The 26,198-nt window shown below is 43.5% G+C and overlaps 1 long non-coding RNA gene across 1 annotated transcript in view; it reads left to right on the top strand.

Moving 5' to 3' along the window:
- Positions 1-26,198, top strand: part of LOC148150518 (uncharacterized) — a 158,024-nt gene that overhangs the window by 95,237 nt on the left and 36,589 nt on the right. The window contains exon 2 of the long non-coding RNA XR_015751774.1: positions 14,484-14,597. This is a non-coding gene — a long non-coding RNA (uncharacterized LOC148150518). The remainder of the gene's footprint in view (positions 1-14,483; positions 14,598-26,198) is intronic.

Below are 26,198 nucleotides of genomic sequence, written 5' to 3'. Positions count from 1 at the left end.
CCCTGCATCATGTAACTTAAACTGGAGTGAGTTGATGCAAAGGTGGAAATAGTGAAACTAAGATTTGAACAAAGACAGAGAGAAGTTTAATTATGTTTCACGAGGGTCGAAGCCATGCTTTATTTCTTGATCTTTATTTCCTGATGAAGGGCTCCGGCCCAAAACATGATTATTCTGCATCGGAATGCTGCCTGACCTGCTGTGCTTTGCCAGCAATACACTCTCAACTCTTATCTCCAGCATCTGCAGACCACAGAGTGGCCTCCTTTATTTCTTGATCGCTTGCTCAGTCCTTGACACAGTCACATATTTAACCTCACCGTAATGAGACATAATTTGATGTACAGTGAGATGCAATGAGGAGCTGGAGAAAGATATTTTCCCCTGGGAACATGGATTGAGAAGTTGGTGGCCAGAGGTGATGTGTAAGAGAGGGATAGCTGAATTTGGAATGGTATACATCTTTCCTGACCCAGTTGAATCACTGATGGACTTCTGGACATGAATTCATAATGTGGCATAACATTCTTGCTGCCACCCTGCTCCATTCAATGAAATATTTATCCTCTCAAAAGAGGATAATGCTCATGCAGCCAAATGTATTCTCAATAAATCTATTGGATTTGCACCGTCACAAACTGATATTTAGCCACGTTTAATCTCCCACCAGCAATTACACCCATAGGCTCCTCAATCATTAAAATTCCTCCCAACACAACAAATCTTGAGAAATTAATAAAGCTTCTTGACTCATGGTAATTTGATCCCAGCTACAATGCACTGGGAAATGGGCTGCTGCACATCACTGTCTGTACTGCTTAAACTTATACAATCTCAGAACAACATGGATTCATAATGGAAGGGAGCAGACAAAAGCTAGCAAAGTAGCAAGACATTGCAGGCCATTGGACCAAAGCTGAGTGCTACAATGAGGGAGTGAATGTACAATGTGAAGTTTGTATTTCCTCCAGACTTCAGACTACTGCAATTATATTCTTAATCTTGATCTCTGACTCAGTCATTGATACGGAGTTGTACATTTAGTTTCAATAATATTTCACACACTATGTTGCTAAATAAGGAGTCATCCCTGGTACTTCAATGACGAAACATTACCACAGACATTCCCCCTTTCTAGCAGTCTGGAACAATACTCACAATCAGCGACACAATCACCTAACAGCACCTTGCATCAGTGTCCCCACCTTTGCTCAGCACTAGTGCAGACAATTATAGTTAATGATTTGAGTTAGCGAGTGAAAAGAAAGTGTGATCCCTATCCCCGTGTCTCCAATTCCTGGCATACATGTCACAGTGCATGATTCTTTCTACCTGGAATATAATCACAGAACATCTTCTCTGCACTCATTCAGAAGCTCTTTGGCCCATTGAGTCTGCACGGACCTATCTGCAGTAGTCCTACTTTCCAGCAATTGGCCCAAAGTATTGAGTCCTTTGACATTTGAGTGCTCATCCATGTGCTTTTTAAAGGTTGTGAGGTTTCTGGTCTCAACTGCCCTCCCAGGCAGGGCATTCCAGATTACTTCCACCCTCTGGTGCAACACACTTCCTCAAATCTCCTCGATACTTCCTGACATTCAACTCAAAATTCTGCACCCCTGATTTTGACCCTTCAACTAAAGGGGAACAGCTGCTTCCTGTCCACCCTGATCTTGCCCCACATCATCTTGTACACCTTAATCCACTCCCTGGTTTCTCTGCTTTGAGGAAAACAACCTGAGCCTGTCCAGCCTCTCTTCATCGCTTACATGTTCCACCCCAGTTAACACCCTGGGGAATCTCTCTTACACCTCCACCAGAACAATTTAATCCTTCCTATAGCTTGTGTAGTTCCAACATGACATTGTTGTTTTATAATCTGTATCATGACTGGTAAAAACAAGTGTCCCAAATGCCTTTTTAACTACACTATTAATCTGTCCTGGGACCTGTGAACAATTACCCCAAGATCTGTGTTCCTCTGAACTTCCTAGTGTCTCACCAATCATTGTGTACTGCCTTGTCCTGTTACTTCTTCCGAAGCGCATTGCTTCACTATTGGCAGGGTTAAAACCCCTCGCCACTGATCTGCCCATCTAACCAACCCCCACCCCCCCCCCCCACCCCCACCCCCAACACCTTCCTGTAAAATTATGAAGGGAATAGATGCGATAGAAACAGGGAGGTTGCTTCCACTGGCAGGGTGAAACCAGAACTAGGGAGTATAACATCAAAGTAAGGGGGAGCAGATTTTTAAGACTGAGTTGAGGAGAAACACCTTCACCCAAAGGGTTGTAAATCTGTGGAATTCCCTGCCCAGTGAAGCAGTTGAGGCTACCTCATTGGATGTCTTTGAGGCAAAGATAGGTACGTTTTTAGAACATAGAACAGTATAGCACAGTATAGGCCTTTCACCTCTCGATGTTATGCTGACCTTTTGTGCACCTCTAAGATCAGATTAACCTACATACCCATCATTGTACTATCTTCCAAGTGTTGCTTTAATGTCCATAATATATCTGACTCTACTACCACCACTGGTAATGTATTCCACATACCCACCACGCTTTGCGTAAAGAACCTACCTCTGATATCTCCCCTAAACCTTCTTCTAATTGCCTTAAAATTATGCCCCCTTGTGATAGCCATTTCCATCCTTGGAAAAAAGTCTCTGGCTATCCACTCTATCTATTCTTCTTATCATCTTGTATACCTCTATCAAGTCATGTCTCATCCTTCTTCAGTCCAAAGAGAAAAACCCCAATTCCCTCAACTTTTCTTCATAAGACATGTCCTCCAGTCCAGGCAGCATCCTGGTAAGTCTCCTCTGCACCCTCTCTAAAGTTTCCACATCCTTCCTGTAATGAAGCAACCAGAACTGAACACAATATTCCAAGTGTGGTCTAACCAGGGCTTTATAGAGCTGCAGTATAACCTCACGGCTCTTAAACTGAATCCTCCTGCTAATGAAAGCCAATACACCATACACCTTCTTGACAACCCTGTCAACATGTGTGGCAACCTTGAGGAATCTATTTACATAGACCCCAAATCTCTCTGTTCCTCCACCCTGCAAAGAATCCTACCTTTAACCCTGTATTCTGCATTCAAATTCAACCTTCCAAAGTGAATCACTTCACATTGTTCCAGGTCGAACTCCATCTGCCATTTATCATCCCAGTTCTGCATTCTGTTGATGTTCTGTTGCAACCTACAACAGCCCTCCACATATTTACCATTCCACCAACCTTCATGTTATTGGCAAATTTACTAACCCGCCCTTCCACTTTCTCATCCAAGTCATTTATAAAAATCATAAAGATCAGAAGTTCCAGAACCGATGCCTGTGGAATACCTCTGGTCGTCAAGCTCCAGGCTGAATACTTTCCATTTACCACCACCTTCTGTTTCCTATGTATCCAGACAGCCAGATTTCCCCGTATCCCATGTCTCCTTACTTTCTGAATGATCCTACAATGGGAAACCTTAGCAATGGGGAACCTTGCTAAAATCTACGTACACCACATCCACTGCTCTACCTTCATCAATGAGTTTTGTCACATGCTCAAAGAATTTAGTAAGGTTTGTGAGGCATGACTTTCCCCTCACAAAGCCATGCTAACTATAGCTAATCAAACCATGAATAGTCAAGGAATTAAGAGTTATGATGGGCAGGTTGACAAGTGGAGCTGAGTTCACAAAAAGATCAACCATGATCTTATTGAAAGGTGCATCAGGCTTGACAGGCCAGGTGGCCCACTCCTGCTCCTAGTTCTTATGTCCCTCACTATTCATCAGAGTCCTGATTAAGGGTTCTGCCCAAAACGCCGACTCTCCTGCTCCTCAGATGCTGCCTGACTTGCTGTGCTTTTTCCAGTACCACACTTCATCGACTCTGACTCTCCAGCATCTGCAGTCCTCACTATCTCTCTATTCCTCACTATTAACCATTCAGTCTATCTTCATGTCACCCACAAGCTTACTTATCATTCCCTTCACGTTCTCATCTGTATCCCTATATATATCACACATCATCCCAGCTCAACAAACAATTCTTCCATCTCCAAACATTCCTACCTCTCACTTTGGGGTGTTGGGGAATTAAATTCCATACGTTTATGGATTGCATGGTGACTCAGTGGTTAGCACTGTTGCCTCACAGCACCAGGGACCCTGTTTTAATTCCAGCCTCGGTCGACTGTCTGTGTGGAGACTGCACACTCCCCCCGCGTCTGCATGAGTATCCTTTGGGTGCACCGGTTTCCTCCTACAATCCAAAGATGTGTAGGTAAGGCGAATTGGCCATGCTATATTGCCCATAGTGTTCAGGGATGTGAAGGTTAGGTACATTATACAGGGGTAAATGTAGGGGAATGGGTTACTCTTCAGAGAGTCAGTGTGGACTTGTTGGGCCAAGTGGCCTGTGTCCACGCTGTAGGGATTCTATGATTATCACTATTGAACTCTGAACCTTTAATTGTTCTTTTTGAGTTATCTTTAAATGATCAGGTGACAGGGTTCATTGAGGGTAACACATTAACTATTGTATATTGGCTCAATCTGGTCACGGTCACACAGAAATGGAGGTAGTTACGTCCATGAAATCTGCATGGAAAATGACCCAAACCCATGAACATAGTAGATGCTATATTTGGGTGCGGGAACCTTTATTTCCAGGTTTGACCACTATTTCATAATGGTGAAAAATCTTTCTATTATTTTGAAAATCAAATCCTTAATTTTGAGCAAAACTGCCATATCTCCTAGTTCATTGCCAATAGATTTGAGTCACATGACAAGATCATGCAACATCAAACACGACAATTCTGAATTTCAATCATTGCTTATTAGCCACCTTGCAATATGTTGTGAATTGAAAGGTTGCTATAGAACTCCAATTTTCCTTTTCATTCAGCCAAAAGTGAAAGGTACTTTCAATAGTATTTTGGAGTCTAGAATCATGAATGTTAATGCTTATGTTGTCATGTGCAATCCCTGAGGATAACGCCATCACGTACAATGCCTGAAGATAATTATAGTTTTGTTCCATAGTACAGCAACCGCAAGGAGCGTGACTGTGCAGGATACTGCTAAGAACTTGATAAGATGAGTGCAGGGAGTCAAGGATATGTCTGTTGTTGACAACCTAATCTTACGAGGGAGCCAGCAGCATCTGAAAATAATTACATCATTGTTTAACTGGGTATTAGCCTTGTTCACTGTTGAAATATTCTGAAGGCATTTGATAACTGTCATGATAACTGTCATGTCTGCTTGTGTCCTGAGTGCTGATGTTGCCCTGCAGCTTGCAATAAGATGCATGTCCTCTGATGGATTTTGCTCTATTTACATTATTTAAATATTTGTTCGGTGTACAGGAATTTGATGACAGCAGTAATTATTCATTCAATCAAGGGCAATAAGTGTTCCTTGAGCACAGCCTTTCATTGGCTGCAGAAGCGGAAACAAATTCATGCAGGCAGCTCAGAGCCATCTCTTGGAGCGAGTTACATGCTGACCTCTGTCGAATATGAATCCCCAGTGAAGCTGGATGCTCATTCTAAAATGTGTACGACTCCAAGGCCAGAATGATTGGATAGACCCTGGAATAAATCTCCATAATATGTGTCAGGCCAACCCCCTCATCCACCCATTTGAGAAATTCACTACGACCGAATCAATTTGGACAATGTTGCCTGTGTTCTTTTTATCTTGAGTTGATAGAGTTATATGCAGACTTGATGGGCTGAAGGTCCTTAATCTGTACTGTAGCGCTCTATGACTCAATGCCCTTTTGCTTCCCAATAATCAGCAGCACATTTCTGCACTAGAATGCTACACTTCCCCCTGGATTGTTAATGAGGATGCAACCATTTTGCTGTTTGGGAGAGTCAAAGCTGTGTATTTTAGCTCAATGTTTTGTATTATATATGAAGACTATTGAGGATATCCAAGTTTGTGTAAAAGGTATTCTCCATACAATATGTTTAGTGTATAGAATCAACTTGTACACATTGTAATGTGTCCTTCTTCTTCAGGTTTTCTTTGGCTTTACCTCCATGTGATTCCTAACCTAAGTGTGACCAGATTAGTGACATATTCACTATGGTTTGAGGAATACTGGAAGATGTTGGCCTCCCTTCCATTACAAAGGACCCTGAAGACCTGATAGCAATCTCGTGGCATAGCGATGACATTCAGCTGAGATACTGCAAGAAGGAACAAGTTCTAATAACGCACTGATTTGAGATGTAGAATGCCTTCTGAAGTTGGACCTACTGCCATCATCTTCTCTGTCATTGCAACTACAAAACCCCTAATGATGAACCAATGTCAACAACAGTCATATCCTTGACTCCCTGTACACATCTTCTCAAGATCTTAGCAGCATCCAGCACAGTCACATTCCCTGTGGTTACTCCTTGTTCAGTAGAGCTGAAAATGTGTTGCTGGAAAAGCGCAGCAGGTCAGGCAGCATCCAAGGAGCAGGAGATTCGACATTTCAGGCATGAGCCCTTCTTCAGGAATGAGGAAAGTGTGCCAAGCAGGCTAAGATAAAAGGTAGGGAGGAGGGCATTGGGGGAGGGGCGTTGGAAATGCGATAGGTGGAAGGAGGTTAAGGTGGGGGTGATAGGCCGGAGTGGGGGTGGGGGCGGAGAGGTCAGGAAGAAGATTGCAGATTAGGAAGGTGGGGCTGAGTTCAAGGGTTGGGACTGAGACAAGGTGGGGGGAGGGGAAATGAGGAAACTGGAGAAATCTGAGTTCATCCCTTGTGGTTGGAGGGTTCCAAGGTGGAAGATGAGGTGCTCTTCCTCCAGCCGTCGTGTTGCTATGGTCTGGCGATGGAGGAGTCCAAGGACCTGCATGTCCTTGGTGGAATGGGAGGGGGAGTTGAAGTGTTGAGCCACGGGGTGGTTGGGTTGGTTGGTCCAGGTTCCCAGATGTGTTCTCTGAAACGTTCCACAAGTAAGCGTCCTGTCTCCCCAATATAGAGGAGGCCACATCGGGTGCAGCGGATGCAGTAAATGATGTGTGTGGAGGTGCAGGTGAATTTGTGGCGGATATGGAAGGATCCCTTGGGGCCTTGGAGGGAAGTAAGGAGGGAGGTGTGGCGCAAGTTTTGCATTTCTTGCGGTTGCAGGGCAAGGTGCCGGGAGTGGAGGTTGGGTTGGTGGGGGCTGTGGACCTGACGAGGGAGTCACGGAGGGAGTGGTCTTTTCGGAACGCTGATAGGGGAGGGGAGGGAAATATATCACTGGTGGTGGGGTCCGTTTGGAGGTGGCTGAAATGACAACGGATGATACGATGTATATGGAGGTTGGTGGGGTGGTAGGTGAGGACCAGTGGGGTTCTGTCCTGGTGGCGATTGGAGGGGCGCGGCTCAAGGGCAGAGGAGCGGGAAGTGGAGGAGAGCATCGTCAATCATCTGGGGGGAAATTGCGGTCTTTGAAGAAGGAGGCCATCTGGGTTGTTTGGTATTGAAACTGGTCCTCCTGAGAGCAGATGTGGCGGAGACGAAGGAATTGGGAATAAAGGTAAGGTCGCCATGGTCATGTGGTCTTGTTAGAAAAAGATGACTGGTGGTGAGTTCGATCTGAGGGTCACCACATCTCAGGCAAGGGGCATGGTTGAGAGAGCAGGACCATCCATCATGGTGACCTGAGCCTGAATTGAACCCACACTGTTGACGTCATTCAGCATTGTGAATTAACCATCCAACCAACTGAACTAACCAACCGTCCCTCCAATTATCGGAGTTAACTTGAATAATAGAATCCTTATAGCATGGATGCAGGCCATTTGGCTCATCAAGACCATACCAACCCAGACCTACAACCCCCCCCACTCTATAACCCCACATTTCCACATAACCCACCTACTCTACACATCCTTGATCACTGGGGACAATTTCCCATGGCCAATCCACCCAAACCTGCACCTTTTTGGATTGTTTGAGGAAACCCATACAGACACAGAGGGAATGTGCAAACTCCACTTAGCCACCCAAGGCTGGCATTGAACCCGAATCCCTGGTGTTTTGAGGCAGCGGTGCAAACCACTATGCCACCGTGCTGCCTATGAATGAGGAATTTCATGTGGTCTGATTATATAATCCTTTCACCTTCCTAATGTAGAAAGTCAAGGTGTGCTCCAGAACGCATTGCCTTTAGGTGCACTGTCAAAACTTTGAGATTCTGAGAGAAAAATTAGAGGACTATTTGCAAACTGTAGACTATGAAAGACCAGCGCAGCTTCAATTGTTTCCTTGTTGTCCTTCCAGCCTCAGTGTCATTTAGGGGCTGTGAATTGGGATCATTCTCATCCAGCAGGACCAGTAACTTTTCTGCCAAACAACAGCAGTTTGAAAAAAAAAGTGAGCACAATTCTTCCAAAGCAATTCTATGTAACATGCTGATCTGAGGCTGTTCCAGAATACTCCAGAAACCCTTGTGATTTTGATGCTCTTGTATATCAATGGGATAACCTCACTGGGAAATGTTTCTTCCTTGTTTTACATTGAAACTGGAGCCCACAGCCCTCTCCCACACCGCTTGCCATCAAATAATCTCTTCCCACCCCACAAATCAATCATGGACCAAGTACTAAAAGCACAAATTAATGGAAAAGCTCAGCAAGTCCAACAGCATCTACGGAGAGAAATCAGAGTGTACGTTTCGGGTTGAGAGACCCTTCCTCAGAACCAAGTCATGATGCTTTTACTGACCAATGGCAAACCTCCTCAGGGTCCCTTTCCACTCTCCAATTTGAATGACAATCGTTCATGTTGCTTTCTAATCTTATGCAACCGTGCAGAACTTTACCTTTATCTTAATGAATGAAAGTGTATCCATTTGTGCTCCCAACCAGCTAGTCCAACTTCACCTGTACTCCTGAAATTGTGCAGTTTGCCTGAGTATATATGAAAAAGCCTTTCTCTCGTTATAATGACAATAATCATCATTCTGTCTCTGAATCAGTTTATGTGATTGTCACAAGAGCTGAACGTCCTGAAACTCTATTCACTCTGGCAACATTACTCAGGTTGCCAGCATTCAAGGACAAAAACCAGCATGAAATGTACACTCCTCCAGAGTCCTGGCTGCTAGCCTGATTCTTCTAGCCCTGATGAACGCTGCGGTGACCTCTTTTGCAAATGATGCAGAGCTGGTGACTATGATCAGCCATGCAAATTGTGGTGTGTGTGAATGCTGGCTGCCAATCAAACAGCTTCTGTCACAAAATAGCCCCTAGTAGTATTCGCTTTCCCCAAATCCTAAGCAGCAAGTTATCTGATCAATGAGATCTGGTGACTAGAAGGCAGCATTTAACCAAATGTGGCAAAACGTAACCCCAGCAAAACTAACATCGGTGGGAGTTGAAACTTTATTGCTGGAACAGCACAGCAGGTCAGGCAGCATCCAGGGAACAGGAGATTCGACGTTTCGGGCACAGGCCCTTCTTCAGGAATGAGCCATCGGTGGGAATCAAGGGGAAAACTTTGACACTGATGTCATACAGAATACAAAGGAAGATTGTTGTAGTTGTTCGAAGTTAGAGTCAGAGTCATAGAGGTCTACAACTTGGAAACAGGGCCTTTGGCCAGACTTGTCCATGCTGACCAGTTTTCACAATTGAAAAGGCCCCATTTTCCTGCGTTTGGTCCATATGCCTCATTGCTGAAAATGTGTTACTGGAAAAGCGCAGCAGGTCAGGCAGCATCCAAGGAGCAGGAGAATCGACATTTCGGGCATGAGCCCTTCTTCAGGAATCTTCTTCGGGCTCATGCCCGAAACGTCGATTCTCCTGTTCCTTGGATGCTGCCTGACCTGCTGCGCTTTTCCAGCAACACATTTTCAGCTCTGATCTCCAGCATCTGCAGTCCTCACTTTCTCCTCCCATATGCCTCTGTACCTATCCCATCCATATACCTGTCTAAATGTTTCATAAGTGATAAAATTGTACTTGCTTCCATTACCGCCTCTGGCAGCCTGTTCAGCACCCTCAGGTCCCTTTTTAAATCTTTCCCCTCTCACCTTAAATCTATGTCCTCTAGTTTTGAACTCTCCTACCTGGGAAATGTCCCTTGCTATTCACTTTATCCATGCCCCTCATGATTTTATAAACTTCTATAAGGTCACTCCTCAGCCTGTTATTCTGCAGAGAAACAAATCCCAGTCTAGCCAACATCTCTTTATAACTCAAATCATCCAGTCTTGATAACACCCTTGTAAATCTTTTTTGTACCCTTTCCATAACATCTTTTCTATAGCAGGGAGACCAGAATTGTGTACTGTACTCCAAATGCAGCCTTACTAATTTCTTGTACAGCTATAACATGATGTCCAGACACCTGTTCTCATTGCTCTGACCAATGAAAGACAGCATGTCAAATGCTGCCTTCACCACCCTGTCTACCTGTGATTTAACTTTGAAGGGACTATATTGTATCCTTAGGTCTCTCTGTTTGACAACACTCCCGAGGACCCTACCATTACATGTTTAAGTCCTGCCCTGCTTTATCTTACCAAAATGCAACACTTTGCATTCATCTGAATTAATCCCCATCTGCCATTCCTAGGTCCACTGGCCCAGTTGATCAAGATCCCATTGTACTCCTAGATAACTTTCTTCCCTGTCCACCATTCCAACATTTTTGGTGTCATCCTCAACCTTCTTAACCATGTAACCACTCACTTTCTTCTCAACCAAATAGTTATTATAAATAACAAACAACAGTGGACCAGCAGAACACTGCTGGTCACAGGCCTTCAGTCTGAATGACTGCCCTCTACCACCACCCTCTGTCTCCTACTGTCAAGCCAATTTTGCATCCAAATGGATCACTCTCCCTGGATCCCATGTGATCAAACCTTATTAACCAGTCTACCATGAGGAACCTTATCAAAGACCTTTCTAAAGTTGACCCCTCCATAGAAACGGCAAAAAGAAGACATGTTGGGAGCATCCCTGTTGGCATCATTCGAAAAGATGCAATAGAAATGGAGAAACAGGGAGAATAGAATTGACTTCTTACAATATGCAGGGTTTGAGGAAATCCAGTCACGATAACTGGTATTCCGTGGGTTTGAAATGGAATTGGTGGATGCTCTATCTGCAAAAATGGAAACAGAACAGTCAGGGAAGGGAAGGGAGGAGTCTGAAATGACTAGTTGGACAAAGGAGTAGGCAGTAAAGTTTTCAATTTCCAATTCTGGATGAGAGTAGGAAGCAAGACTGACTATGTTGTCAGTCTACCAGAATAAACTTTCTGGTAGCCAGTTAAGGAGGACTAGAACAAGGAATGTTCCATGAAGAGTCAGCATGTCGGTACTCAAAGTTACATCTTTTACTTGAAGAAAGTAAAGCTGGTGTCCGGTCTGCCAACCAATGCTCACTTCAGGCTTGTCAATTGCCACCAATCCCATGGACTTTGGTTTTGTACAATAACCTGTTAAGTGGAACATTATGAAACATTTTCCCTTTGCAGTTAGTGGATGAAAGCTGTACTGGTGCTCACTGTGTCTGGATCTTGGAATACTGTGGAAAGACAGTTGGATATCTGCTGGCAACATGATCATGGAGCTCAAGTATCGACAGTCACAGAGTCTGTGAAGAAAATAAAATGGAGGGTCATATAGCCAAAGAAACTGTGCTCTAGAACCTTATCTTGCAGGATGGCTGGAGCACTGAAGAGTTTTCAAGTGAATACTTATGAGCTGTGACTGCATTTGGATTGGACCCAGAAAAGAACTGTAAAGATTTATTCAGATAAAGTAACTCTTGGGGCAGAGTAAAAATAGAACTGAGTTTAGAACATAAGTTATAATGTTAAATTAATGGCACTTGCTTTGTTTCATTTCTCATTACAATGTTTGTTTTAATTTAAACATGTATAGCCTCGTGGTGTAGTTCTGTCATTTAAATGCAAAGTGTTTTGATTTCATCTTGAAATATTAATTACGTCCAACGGCACCATAATAACATTAAAACTGAGGGAATGGTGGGCCTTGCACTGTTGATTTCCAATCCTTATTTGCCTTCCTATTAGCTTTTGGAGAAGAAGGAGATCCTTTTGGAAGAATCAGCTCAGACCCTTTCTGCTAGGGTCGTTGCCTGCTGCCCAACAGCTCCAAAGTCGGCATTTCTCCCCTCGCTGGCAATCTCGTGAAATGTAGTGGCTTGCAGTGAATTCTTCAAAACAAGTGTTGCAACATTGGACGTAATAATCCATGAAAGCTTGATAATTAGATTGCAGCTCCTCCATGAATAATGCATGGCTCCATCTTCACCTAACTTTAGACTTAAAACAGTTCTGATGCAGTCATCCTGACATTACGAGTTTAAAATATGTCAGGCTGCAGGCATGTTTGAAAGTACACAGCTAATGTCACTGCAGCAATGAATTATTCTTAATATTAAAGGTCAGTCTTTGTAATTTCCTTGTCAAAATGTATTAGTATTGCAACCGCTATGCTTGTTTTCTTTACCTCAGTAATTTAATGATCATTTTGAAAATGTTTGTCAGTTAATGTATGTTAGATGAGGCTTTATTACTATTTTGCCCGCATATTTAACACTATCCCTCATGTAACACTATCCCTCATGTAACACCAGGATCATAAACAACAGACATCATTGCACAGCTTTCAGGATGGCAGTAGTAATGGAAATATTATTAAATATTATGACAATCTATGAAGTGCACAGGATTAAATATAACAAACACCGACCTGGTCATTTTCAGTTTTGTCAGTAGGAAGTAGCCAGCCTAGTTTTGGAGATTGTGTGTGCAATTGTTTACATTCTTGCAGAATGCTATCAATCCACAGGGAAAGCAATCAAGAAAATAATTTGTAAAGAACTGAGTGTCCCTCATCCTCTGATAATTTGTCACCATTTACCCCAGAGGCAAATGTTCAGTTGCTGAGTGTACTCAAGGCCAATGGAGAATACTGTTGTGTTTCCCAGTGAATCAAAGGGTGATGTGGATGGTTTGGGAAGGTATAAAGTTGAGGTAGATTCGCTTGGCAGGGAAAGCTTGATGGATGATCCATTCTCTGCTTGATCCTTTTTTTTTGTTTGCTCTATCAAATATTAATTTTGAATTAGAATCTGTTGGATGAACATTTAGAGAGCCAGTCCCAAAACTCAACCATCTCACACACTTCAGATTTGCAACATATGGTACGAAGAGAAACAAAGTTTGTGCGAAGATTTGTAGCTCGGGTGCTCGTTGCTGTGGTTCTGTTCGCCGAGCTGGAAGTTTTTGTTGCAAACGTTTTGTCCCCTGTCTAGGTGACATCCTCAGTGCTTGGGAGCCTCCTGTGAAGCGCTTCTGTGGTGTTTCCTCCGGCATTTATAGTGGCCTGTCCCTGCCGCTTCCGGTTGTCAGTTTCAGCTGTCCACTGTAGTGGCCGGTATATTGGGTCCAGATCAATGTGTTTGTTGATGGAGTTTGTGGATGAGTGCCATGCTTCTAGGAATTCCCTGGCTGTTCTTTGTTTCGCTTGGCCTATAATGGTAGTGTTGTCCCAGTCAAATTCATGTTGCTTGTCGTCTGCATGTGTGGCTACTAGGGATAGCTGGTCATGTCGTGGCTAGTTGATGTTCGTGGATGCGGATCATTAGCTGTCTTCCTGTTTGTCCTATATAATGTTTTGTGCAGTCCTTGCATGGGATTTTGTACACTACGTTAGTTTTGCTCATGCTGGGTATCGGGTCCTTCGTTCTGGTGAGTTGTTGTCTGAGAGTGGCTGTTGGTTTGTGTGCTGTTATAAGTCCTAGTGGTCGCAGTAGTCTGGCTGTCATTTCAGAGATGTTCTTGATGTATGGTAGTGTGGCTAGTCCTTTGGGTTGCAGCATGTCCTCCAGAGAATAACAAATGTCTTCTCTGTTAGCTCTTAGGATAACAAATTGGGAAACTGCATTCATTCTCTCTCCCACCTACATTCTTACAGTCCTACACCCCAGATGTCATAGTTTATTGCAGTAAAACTCTTACAACTTGGAATCTTATTGAGTCATCCTATCAAATGCTAACTGGAATTCAAATACTGGTTTTAGAAGTTATTGATTCTTAGAGAGACATAGCACACAGCCCAGCACAATAAACTTTCAGTTTCACCGAAAACTGCCTGCAGGAACATCATGTCACGATGGTTAATGTTGCGAGTCGAGTGTTTGGGGCACAGTCATAATATTTGAGGTGCTGAGCGGGTTCCAATCATGTTATTCAGAGTGCTCTGTTTAAAAGGTAAGGCTGTTAACAAGCAATATAAAACAGACAATATAACCAAAAGATGAATAATTGTAAAACATGTGACATGAAAAATCAATCTTAATCCCTTAAAAAGGTATGTGTGAGAGACAACAAATTAAACGCCAAAAAAAAACAAATAACTGCAGATGCTGGAAATCTGAAACTGCAGCTCTGAAGCAGATGAACTGGACTTAGGATACTAACTCTGTTTCTCTTTCCACAGATGCTGCTGGGCCTGATGATTTTCTCCAGCAACCTCCCTTTCCGAGTGTGAAATATTAGGGTATTTCAATGACTTTCCAGCAAGCATCTTCCATTTGAGCAGATCTTCCTCAAGGTAGGCATACCTGGAGGAGAATTGAGACACTTGATATGGTTTATACTTGACAAATCCTCAAAGCAGGTCACTCGTTAAACTGCTGCAGCGTTAGGTCTTGAGGGGCCCTGTCCCAGGGTTGGTGTATAAATCAAAACCTTTCTGATAGACTCAGGCCAAGGTACGATAACCTGGCCTGTCTTCACTGACTCTGGAACATCACTGTATCTTGTGTCAAGTGTTCCCTCTGCCCCCATCTCCAGCTGAGAAACTCGCGCCATTGAAAATATAGCTGGTGAGTTTGAGGAAGAGAAATGATATGAGCCACAATTCAGATCTCCGGCAGAGGGCAAGAAGCAAGATTGCCAGGCTCTGAATTCACCCCGTGCAACTGTACAGATTAAAGGCAGCATTATATCAGTCAGCCCCACAAGCCTGCTCCACCAATCAACTCACACCAATCAACCATACCGCCCTGTGGCCCAACATTTCAACTCCCCCTCCCACTCTGCCGAGGAATGGAGGTCCTGGGCCTCCTTCACCACCGCTCCCTCACCACCCGACGCCTGGAGGAAGAATGCCTCATCTTCTGCCTCGGAACACTTCAACCCCAGGGCATCAATGTGAACTTCACCAGTTTCCTCATTTCCCCTTCTCCCACCTCACCCCAGTTCCAAACTTCCAGCTCAGCACTGTTCCCATGACTTGTCCTACCGGCCTATCTTCCTTTCCATCTATCCACTCCACCCTCCTCTCTGACCTATCACCTTCATCCCACCCCCAATCACCCATTGTACTCTTTGCTACCTTCCCCCACTCTCCTCCCTGACCTATCACCTTCATCCCCATCCCCACTCACCTATTGTACTCTATGCTACTTTCTCCCCACCCCCACCCTCCTTTCATTTATCTCTCCACCGTTCAGGCGCTCTGCCTCTATTCCTGACGAAGGGCTTTTCCTGCTCCTCGGATGCTGCCTGAACTGCTGTTCTTTTCCAGCACCACTAATCCTGAATCTGGTTTCCAGCATCTGCAGTCATTGTTTTTACCTTGCCAATCAATATGCTCATGGCTGCCCTGAATATTTTTAAACTCATTAATGGGATGTGGTTGTCTTTCGCTAGGCTAGCTTTTATTGCCCACCCCTAATTGCCCAGAGGGCAGTTAAGAATCAATTGCAATATTTTGAGTCTGGAGTCATGGGTAGGCCAGCCTAGATAAGAATGGTAGTTTCTTTCCGTAAAGAACATAACCTCAAATTCTCATTTCGAACTACCCTTAATACCCTTTCGGCCATTTGTTTAACCAGGATCCATCTACCGCTGCCTTAAAAGTGTGCAAGGACTTTCATTCCTCGATTATTTCAGGAAGAGCATTCCAAAGAATTTCCAAAGAAAGAGCGTTTGCCTGATCCAGTTTGAATGGACAACCTCTGATTTTCAAACAGTCACCCCTCATTCAAGACTCCCCCCACACGAGGAAGCACACTTTGATCCTGTCAAGATCCCTCAGGATCTTGTGTTTCAAGTAAGTCACCTTCAACTCTTCTAAAGTGTAGCAGTCACAAGTCTAGCTCTGCCCAATCTTTCCACCTCAGGCAACATGCTCATTCCAGGTATCAGTCTAGTAACAAAACCAGAATTTGCTGCAAAAACTCAGCAGATCTGACAGCATCTGTGGAGAGAAAATAGAGTTGACATTTCGGATCAATTGACCCTTCTTCAGAAATCTAGTCCAATAATTGTCCTCTGAACTACCCCTAATGCATTGATATTCTCCAGATCCAGTCTCACCAGCAGATCATATAAATCAAGCTTGATCACCCTCTGATCTATTTAATTCCCCTTGCAATAAATGATAACTATCTATTAGCTTTCTAAATTATTTGCCGCAACTGCACATTTTCTCAATTCACAAACAAGGACATACAGATTCCTCTGTATCTCAGAGTTTGCAATCTTTCACTATTTCTCTAAAGGTTAACATGAAAGTTCAGTTGGCAGTAAAGAAGGCAAATGCAATGTTAACATTCATTTTGAGAAGATGAGCTGACAAGAATGATTTGGATGTGCCGGTGTTGGACTGGGGTGGGACAAAGTTAAAAGTCACACAACACCAGGTTATAGTGCAACTGGTTTATTTGGAAGCACTAGCTTTCAGAGCGCAGCTCCTTCATCAGATGGTTGTGGTATATAAGATTGTAAAACGCTGAATTTATAGCAAAGATCGTAAGACACAGAATTCATTTGCAGTTAACATTGATCAGAAATTCAACTGCACTCACCACATGAACAACAGCAGGTCAGAGATTGGGAATACTGTGGCAAAAAAACTCACCTCCTGACTCCCCAAAGCCAAGTGCATTATCTGCAAGGCACAAGTCAGTAGTGTAATGGAATACTCCACACTTGCCTGGATGGATGTAGCTCTAACAGTACTCAAGAAGCTTGAGACGATCTGGGAAAACTGTTGGATTGGAACCACCTTTACAAGCATTCACTCTCTCCACCACCAATGCTCAATAGCAGCAATGTTTACTATCTGTAAGGCACACTGCAGAAATTCAGCAAACATCCTTAGACAGTAAAAATCACACAACACCAGGTTATAGTCCAACAGGTTTAATTGGAAGCACACTAGCTTTCCGAGCTTCACTCCTTCATCAGGTGGTAGTAGAGGGCTCAATCCTAGCCCTCCACTATCACCTGATGATGGAGCGACACTCCAAAAGCTACTGTGTTTCCAATTAAACCTGTTGGACTATAACCTGGTGTTGTGTGATTTTTAACTTTGTACACCCCAGTCCAACACCGGCACCTCCAAATCACCCTTAGACAGCAACTTCCAAACCCAAGATCACTTCCATCCAGAAGGACAAGGGCAGCAGATGTATGGGAACACCACCAACTACAAGCATTCCCTAACCTGGTTCCCCTCCAAGCAGTCCCTAACCTGATTTGCAGATTTATCACCATTCCTTCACTTTTGCTGGGTCAAAATCCCGGAAATACATTCCTAAAGGGATTTGGAGCACCTACAGATGTGGACTGCAGCAGTTTAAGAAGGCAGCTCACCATCACCTTCTCAAGGGCAATTGGGGATGGGCAATAAGTGTTGGCCCAGCCAGTAATACCCATGTCCCATGAGTGAATAAAAGGAATAATATATAAATTATAATACTTCACACTTTAGTATGCAGCCATGGTATCTCATTTTCTCTTCTCTTTTCATCCAACTAAGAGCACATATTCTGTGCTTGTAAATGCTGATTAGTCTATGCAGACTTGCACATTTAAGATTTTTGACAGCTAAGTAGAAGAACAACAATATTTCTTACCTTGTAAAATTGTTTCTTCCAGGTCTGCAGGAAATTAGTCTGTCAATATCAATCCCCTGTGATGTGTTCTCAATCGGAATGTATTGATGTTATCTTATGTGAACCTGGATAGAGCCAGCATACCAAAACTGTACTATTAGAGAACTATATGGAATAAATGCATCAACAGGAGTCCCAGATTAAATCAAATTCGAAGGGAACAAATATAGGAGACAAAAGTACTGCAAATCTGGTCTGACCAATGACTTGTAGGAGTGTAGCATCATTTCCTTGCTTTGAAACTCTGTGCCTCTATTTATAAACCATGCAGTGCATGGACTCCAGTTTCTGACCTACCCTCTCTTTGCACACAACTTGAGGCTTGGAGGATGGGATTTTTTGTTTTATTCATTCATGGGATGAGGGCTTCTTTGATTAGATTAGACGAGATTCCCTACAGTGTGGAAACAGGCCCTTCAGCCCAACAAGTCCACACCGACCCTCTGAAGAGTAACCCATCCAGATCCATTTCCCTCTGACTAATGCACCTAAAGCTATGAGCAATTTAGCATAGCCAATTCACTTGACCTGCACATCTTTGGACTGTGGGAGGAAACCAGAGCACCCGGAGGAAACCCATGCAGACATGGGGAGAATGTGCAAACTCCACACAGACAGTTACCCGAGGCTGGAATCAAATCTAAGTCACTGGTGCTGTGAGACAGCAGTGCTAACCACTGAGCCACCATGCTGCCCCGATCAGCATTGGCTAGATCAGCATTTATTGCCCATCCCTAATTGCCCAGAAGACTGTTAAGAGTCAACCACATTTCTGTGGGTCTGGAGTCACTTGTAGCCAGACTATGTAAGGATAGCAGTTTCCTTCCCTAAAGGATATTAGTGAACCAGATGAGTTTTTTTCTGACAATTGACAATGGATTCATGGTCATCATAAGACTCTTAATTCCAGATTTATTTTTGATTGAAGTTGAATTCCACCATCTGCCATGGTGGGATTCAAACTCCGGTCCCCTGAACATTACCTTTTACTCTGAAGTAAAAGTCCAGTGATAATATTGCTTGGCCATTGCCTCCATCTCTGTTCTGTACTTACCCAACTGAATTGAGAACACAATCCTCCAGCTCATGAGAATATTGGCTTTAAATATAATTTTTGAAATGTGGAAAGAGATCCAAATGTAACCCATGATGAATAATGTCATTATTCTAAAAGGGTTAATGTTGGAGACTGCATTTAACTCCACCCAATCTGATGATGTCATCTAAATCTGGGTGGGGAGAAAAGAGAGAATAGTTCTGGATCTTGAAAGTGATATATCATAGAATCATGGAATTTTACAGGACAGAAGGAAGCCATTTGGCCCATTATGTCTGTACTGGCTCCCGAAAGAGTTACCCAGCTAGTCTTGCTCTTCAGTGCTATCTCCATAGATCTCTAACTTCACTACTTTCAAATAATATATCCAGCTCGCTTTTGAAACCACATATGGAATATACCCCCACCATGCCCTCAGGCAGCGCATTTCAAATTCTAAAAACTCTCTGAGTAAGAAAGCTTCTCCTCCTCTTACTCCTAACTCTCTTGCTGACAATCTTGAAATTGTGGTCTCTAGTTCATAACATATCAACAATAGCTAACAGAATATCTTTCTTTACCCTGTCAAAGTTGTTCATAATTTTGAACACTCCAATAAGGAGAAAGTGAGGACTGCAGATGCTGGAGTACCAGAGCTGAAAAATGTGGTGCTGGAAAAACACAGCAGGCCAGGCAGCATCCGAGGAGTAGGAGAATCGACGTTTCGGGCATAAGCCCTTCTTCAGGAATAAGCCTTCCTGAAGAAGGGCTTATGCCCGAAACATCAATTCTCCTGCTCCTCGGATGCTGCCTGGCCTGCTGTGTTTTTCCAGCACCACATTTTCCAACACTCCAATAAGGTCAAATCCTAATTCTTTTTGCTCCAAGAAAAATAAGTCCATTTCTCCAACCTTTCCTTGTACCTAAAATCCCTTAGTCCTAGTTCATTCTAGTAAATCTCCTTTGCACTCTGTCCAGAGCTTTAACATCCATCCTTAAATAAGGTGCCCACAACTGAACATAATACTTCAAATCTGGTCTGACCAATGATTTGTAGAGGTGTAGTATCACTTCCTTGCTTTGATCCTCAATGGCTTTATTTATAAACCTAAGATCCTATAAGCCTTCTCAACAACTTTTACAACTTGCCTCACCAACTTTAGGTAATTGTGCACATGAACCTCAATGACCCTCTGCTCCAGTACTTCCCTCAGAGTTGTACCATTGAGCTTGAATTGTCTCTCCATGTTCCTTCTACCAAAATGTATTACCTCTCATTTCTCTGCATTAAAATTCATCTTTCAGGTGTCTGTCCATTTGGCCAACTTGCCAATGCCCCTCTGAAGTCGCTCAGCAATATCCTGGCAATTGACTATTCCCCCTAGTTTAGTATCATCAGCAAACTTAGAGATTTTGTCCTCAACACCAACCTCAAAGTAATTTATATAAATAAGAAAAGGCAAGGATCCCAACACCGATCCCTGGAGAACACCATTTTCAACTCATCCCTAGTCTGAGAAATGCTATCTATACCCATCCCTCTGTTTCCTGTGGTGTCTGTGCACAGAAAAATTGGGTGAATGGCCAAAAATGAAACTGAGAGATGATATGAGGAAACGCACCTCCCCATGGAGTAGTTAGGATAACTTGAAGAAGTTCTCGTCCTTTCCCTACAAGGATCTCAGTGAGTGTCTCTCTCTCTCATTGCACCCCCCCCCTCCCCAAGTTGTCTCTTTCAAGGATGCGGAATGCCTTGCCTTGAGAGAGTATTCAAGGCAGATTCACAAGGGACCCGGATAACTATCAGTAAAGAAACCAATGGAAGAAAAAGATGGAAGAGTAAGAACAACCAAAGCTGCTTTTGCAGAGGGATGATATTGACATGATGGGTTAGATGGTCTTCTTCTGAAATGTAACTAACCACCTGCTTCCAACATAGCAGGAGTGCACACTTGAGCTTTCTGCACGAGAACTGTGTTATTTACCACATCAGTTTAATCAGTCTTGTAGGCATCAAGTCCTTGGGCTGCAATTTAAGAATATCGCAACATTAAATCTGAGTTCTACCTTTGCTCTAGAACCATTTTATTCAGTAGGTCGGCCCCAGCACTTGACTTTGCATATTACAGCATGTGCAGCAAATGGTCGTAGTAGATGTATTCATGCTGACCATCTTCAGCCCTGCTTATCTCCAGTGCTTGCTATGTGCTTTGAGGCATCAACTTCAGCTCCCACCCTCCAACGGACGCTAGCAGTGACCTATTAAAATGAAACAAAGGACGAACTCTCTTCTTTCCAACCTCGGTCTGATCAATTACAACTGTTAACCTAATATCTGTTCAAACAAATTCAGACCTTACTCCAAGACTTCTCTGTGGTTTTCCGCAATTTGTTTTCGATTTTATTCTGATTTGAATTGATGTGTTAATTCCCACGGAGGATGCTTATTTCTGTTATGTGCATTTTTCTTGAATTTGTATTCATCACGCAACCTTAGAACCATTACATTCCAATGCATTTCTCAGCAGAAGTATTTTGTATTTGCTTTTTATTTATCCTTTTGAAATGTGTTATGTAGTAGGGTGAGTTTTAATAGACTTTGGGATGACAAGTCTCATGCAATGGAGGTGTGGATGTGAGAATCTGGTGTGGGGGTGGGGATGCTATTCAAATGCATGCAATTGGTGTCATTTCAATTTCTCTGCAGAAGTGATGATCACTGCTACATATCTGTTAATATTCATTTCCTGTGATAATTTCCAATAAATTTGGAGCGTACGGATTGGGTATCATAGTCTCTGCGCACAATTCTGTGATCTGCATCCCCATTAACAGCAACAGTGCGGAACCTTTGCCTTCTTGAATAAAGCTGTGTTGTGCGACCATGCTGTGGGCAGATTGACTGCCATATAGTCTGCATTAAAACATAGTCACACAGCTTGTACAGTAAAGAATCAGACTGTCTAACTTACTATTACAACTGCCCTGCACACGGGTGGTTAGCTCAGTTGACGAGACAGTTGATTTGCAATGCTGAGTGATGCCAACAGTGAAGGTTCAATTTTTGCACTGGATATGGTTACCATGAAGATCCTGACTTCTCAATCTCACCCCTTAGCTGAGGTGTGATGAGCCTCAGGTTAAACTCACCACCATTTCCCCCTCTCTCTAATGGGAGAGCAGTCCTTTTGTCTGCTGGTGATTTGACCTTTTACGCAGGCCTCTTCCTGTTCTTTGTTGTACCTCATCATCATATTCTTTTATTTCTTTCTCTTTCACTTGTTTATTTAACTTCCCTTTAAAGGCAAAGACACTTTAACTGTTCCTTGTGGTTATGAGTTTGATGTTCTAACCAAACTCTGGGAGATTCTTTTGAATTCCTTACCTATCTTATACTTATGATGCCAAGTTCTGTTTCCTTCACAAGTATAAATATCTTCTTTACAATTACTCCATCAAACTGTTTGATAATCCTATATGTGTTTTTGCCAAGTCATCTGTCAGTTCTCTCTTTTACAAAAGAAAGAGTCTGGCTTGTTCAATCTGATATATATAACCTTGCAGTTTTGGTACAATTCTCATAAATCTTTATTGCCGTTCCTCCAGTGTCTCTATCTATCCATTTTATAATGTGGAGACCATAGCTGAGTACAGGACTCCAAGTTTATATTGTTCACATGTGAAATAAAGTACTTTATTTCAGTTCTGAAGAAGAATTACTGAACCCAAAACATTAACTCTGATTTCTCTCCACAGATGCTGCCAGACCTGTTGAGATTTTTCCAGCGCTTTCTGAGTTTGTTTCTGATTTCCGGCATCTTTCGTTTTCTTGTTGGCTGTAACATGCATTGGGATATTCTGAGCTTGTGATAGGAACTATTTAAATTCAAGCTGTTTGCTTTGTTTTCAATGTGTTCTTTTCATCTTACCAATAATGTGATGTGGATTGCAGAGTTGGGCTGTATTCTCTCTTCCACTGTGGGGAAATGCTGGTATATCTTGATTTAAAGCAAATAATAACATCATTTTTGTCCAGTGCTCACTGGTGCTGATATCCAGGTAAACACATTGTGGTCGCAATTTCCTAAGTGTTTCAGTTCTTAGGAGACCAGCTAGAATTTTTAGCAGTTGACTGGAATGGAAGTGGTGTTAAGGAGCTTGTAATAGCTATTGCTTTCCAAACTGCTTCTTGTTTTGTTCGGCCTCACTTTTACTAAAAGCTAGACTGTCAAAGGTAAGTTTGAGTTGGAATCTGATGTAATTCAGGATTCTGGTACACCATGGACTTGGTCTTTATGTTCTATGTAATCTATCCACTCTGACCTGTGATCATTACTAATGTCACCTTAATACCTCAAGTAGAGGTGACTTGCTAAACAATAGTACGAATCATGCAACAAAGATGAGCAACTCGAGGAAGGCACATGAGAATTGCATGATGAAGTCGTATAAAATAGAGAAATTAAAGAAGAGGCAACTTGGCTATATGTGTGCAAAGTGCCAGCGTCTTTGGCAGTGTGGGGAAAAGGTAACCGTTAGATGGTGAGCAGGTGCTGAGTGATACCACTCCATGTTTTTTGATTTCTTGGGTATCATCAGATCTGTGCTCAACATCAGTCAGACCATTGCACAATAGTGTCATGAGCAGTAACTCTCATTGTACGTTCGGATACACCAGGTACACAAGAGTGTTCCATGATGTAGGAGTCATGACAACTGCCATGGTAATGGGTGTACACCTCCAGGAAGAGGTAACAGTGATCACAGACCACCCGCACATGAATGGATGGAACCCCCTTCCTGGTGCTGAATTCGAGATTAGAATGGTGCTGGAAAAGAACAGCGGTTCAGGCAGCATCCGAGGAGCAGGAAAATCGATGTATGAATTCTGTGTGTGTGTGTGTGTGTGTGTGTGTGTGTGTGTGTGTGTGTGTGTGTGTGTGTGTGTGTGTGTGTGTGTGTGTGTGTGTGTGTGTGTGTGTGTGTGTGTGTGTGTGTGTGTGTGTGTGTGTGTGAGAGAGAGAGAGAGAGAGAGAGAGAGAGAGAGAGAGAGATGGCCCTGTACCTGAAGGAATGACCTAAGTTCCCTGATTCTCCCGAGTGGGCTGTGGCACTAACCCTAGCAATGGGGCACAAAATAAACCGGCTGGGGTGCATAACCAAGATCTCACAGGTCACCCATCACCCCCTGGAAGTAGCCAATCGTATTGATGTTCAGCACAGCAGTCACCTTCACTGTGAGAGGATGGCCTCTTATTCCTCCGATCCTCAGCATCCAACCCAGTTCCCTTACAGTGACCCAGGAGCTAAGGAGCCTGTAATGAGACTAGGCCTCAGTTATCCCCATGAAGTGGAGTCAGAGCTTTAAAACCGATTGATCTGCAGATGCTACACATCCTTGGGGGCCCTGCCACTTCTACCTCACCCCAAACCGGATGCTCCTTGCCCTGCACAGTGTCCTCAGCTTGCTGTTAGTCTGAGTCCTCCCACATCCACCTTCTGGGATGGCAGCCACAGTGTCCAGTACCCCACCAACAACTGGGCCCAAGGCTCTCACTCAAAATGAACGAAGGTGGGAACTCGGGGAGCAAAAAATGTTCTTGGATCTTAGAGAAGTCATTGGTGGCACACACACTTATGGATGGGGGCTGCATAAACTCCTGCACACAGTGAAATATGCCCCCAATAATGAGGCACACCTCTCCATCATTCACTCAGCTCCAGCCTCAGCATGTGCAGCAGCAACTTGGTGAAGGTGCCATGCCGGCTGAGTGACCAACAGGTCACATAAAAAGGGAGTGCCTTTTGTACTCTGACCCCATTTCCATCACAGTCCCACTTCAATTATTCAACTTTTCACCGGATTCAGTGTAGACCCTTGTTTAACATTCACGACAGATGATGACGATGATAATGATGACGATAATGATGAGTTGCAAGTGTCTGCTTCAGATATTTGCCCCTTCATTGTCCTAGCGTCCCACAGATGTCAATCCCACACTTTTCCCCATCAAACTGACACTGACACTGCCCACGCTGGATATTGTACCAGGCAGTTAACAGTTGCATTTCATATCTAATGAATGGCAAGTGATGGCAGCGAATGCAGCTTAGAGTGGGCACCATCAGCACCAGGCTCCATCAGAGTATTGTGCACAGGAGTTGGGAGGCCATGTTGCAGTTGTACAGGACATTGGTTAGGCCATTTTTGGAATATTGCATACAATTCTGTTCTCCCTCCTATTGTGAAACTTGAAAGGGTTCAGAAAATATTGACAAGGATGTTGCCAAGGTTGGAATGTTTGAGCTATAGGGAGAGGCTGAATAGGTTGGGGTTGTTTTCCCTGGAGTGTCGGAGGCTGAAGGGTGACATTATAGAGGTTTATAAAATCATAAGGGACATGGATAGGGTAAATAGACAAGGTCTTTTCTGTGGGGTGGGGGAGGCCAGAACTATAGAGCATAGATTTAGGGAGAGAGGGGAAAAATTTGAAAGGGACCTCAGGGGCAACGTTTTCACACAGAGGGTGGAATGTGTATGGAATGAGCTGCCAGAGAAAGCGGTGGAGACTGATACAATTACAACATTTAAAAGGCATCTGGATGGGTATATAAATAGGAAGTTGTTTAGAGAGATATGGGCCAAATGCTGGCAAATGGGACTAGAATAGGTTTAGGTTATCTGGATGAGGTGGACTGAAATGTCTGTTTCCGTGCTGTACATCTCTCTGACTGTACAGTTGCTACGCTCATCAACAACCTCCCCCTGCCGCCCAACCTGATAGATCCCCCATGCCCCTTTCACCTTGAACAATCCTAATGGCCCATTTCAACCCATCCTTCCCATGCGGAGAACTATTCCACATAACTTCACCTCCAACTGTCCTTCCTGCCCTATGCCTCATGTTATACCTTAATGATGGCCACCCGACTCTTCCACATGCATTGCGTGGAGGTTATGGTGATGACCATAGCTCCTCCACTAGCCTACCATGCCCTCTGACACTGTTCCAAATATCCTTCCTTCACCATGAGATGCCCAAGTCACTGCCCAGTCCTTATCTCTCACTGTATCTGTTTCTCTCCTCCACACCCCCTACAGAAAGGACTTAGCCAGCTCTTTGGCATAAATACCCCACCTGTCCCATTGCCTCTACACACTGCCCCTTTTCAATCTCCTGAATGGTCATCCTCTGAAACTGATGAGCAG

Source organism: Chiloscyllium plagiosum, unplaced genomic scaffold, assembly GCF_037043375.1.
Source record: "Chiloscyllium plagiosum isolate Xiang-an unplaced genomic scaffold, Cpla_swu_hap1 HiC_scaffold_3, whole genome shotgun sequence".
In the NCBI taxonomy this organism is placed as follows: Eukaryota; Metazoa; Chordata; class Chondrichthyes; order Orectolobiformes; family Hemiscylliidae; genus Chiloscyllium; species Chiloscyllium plagiosum.
The sequence above is the reverse complement of the archived record's forward strand: the minus strand, read 5'-3'. Positions and strand labels throughout refer to the sequence as shown.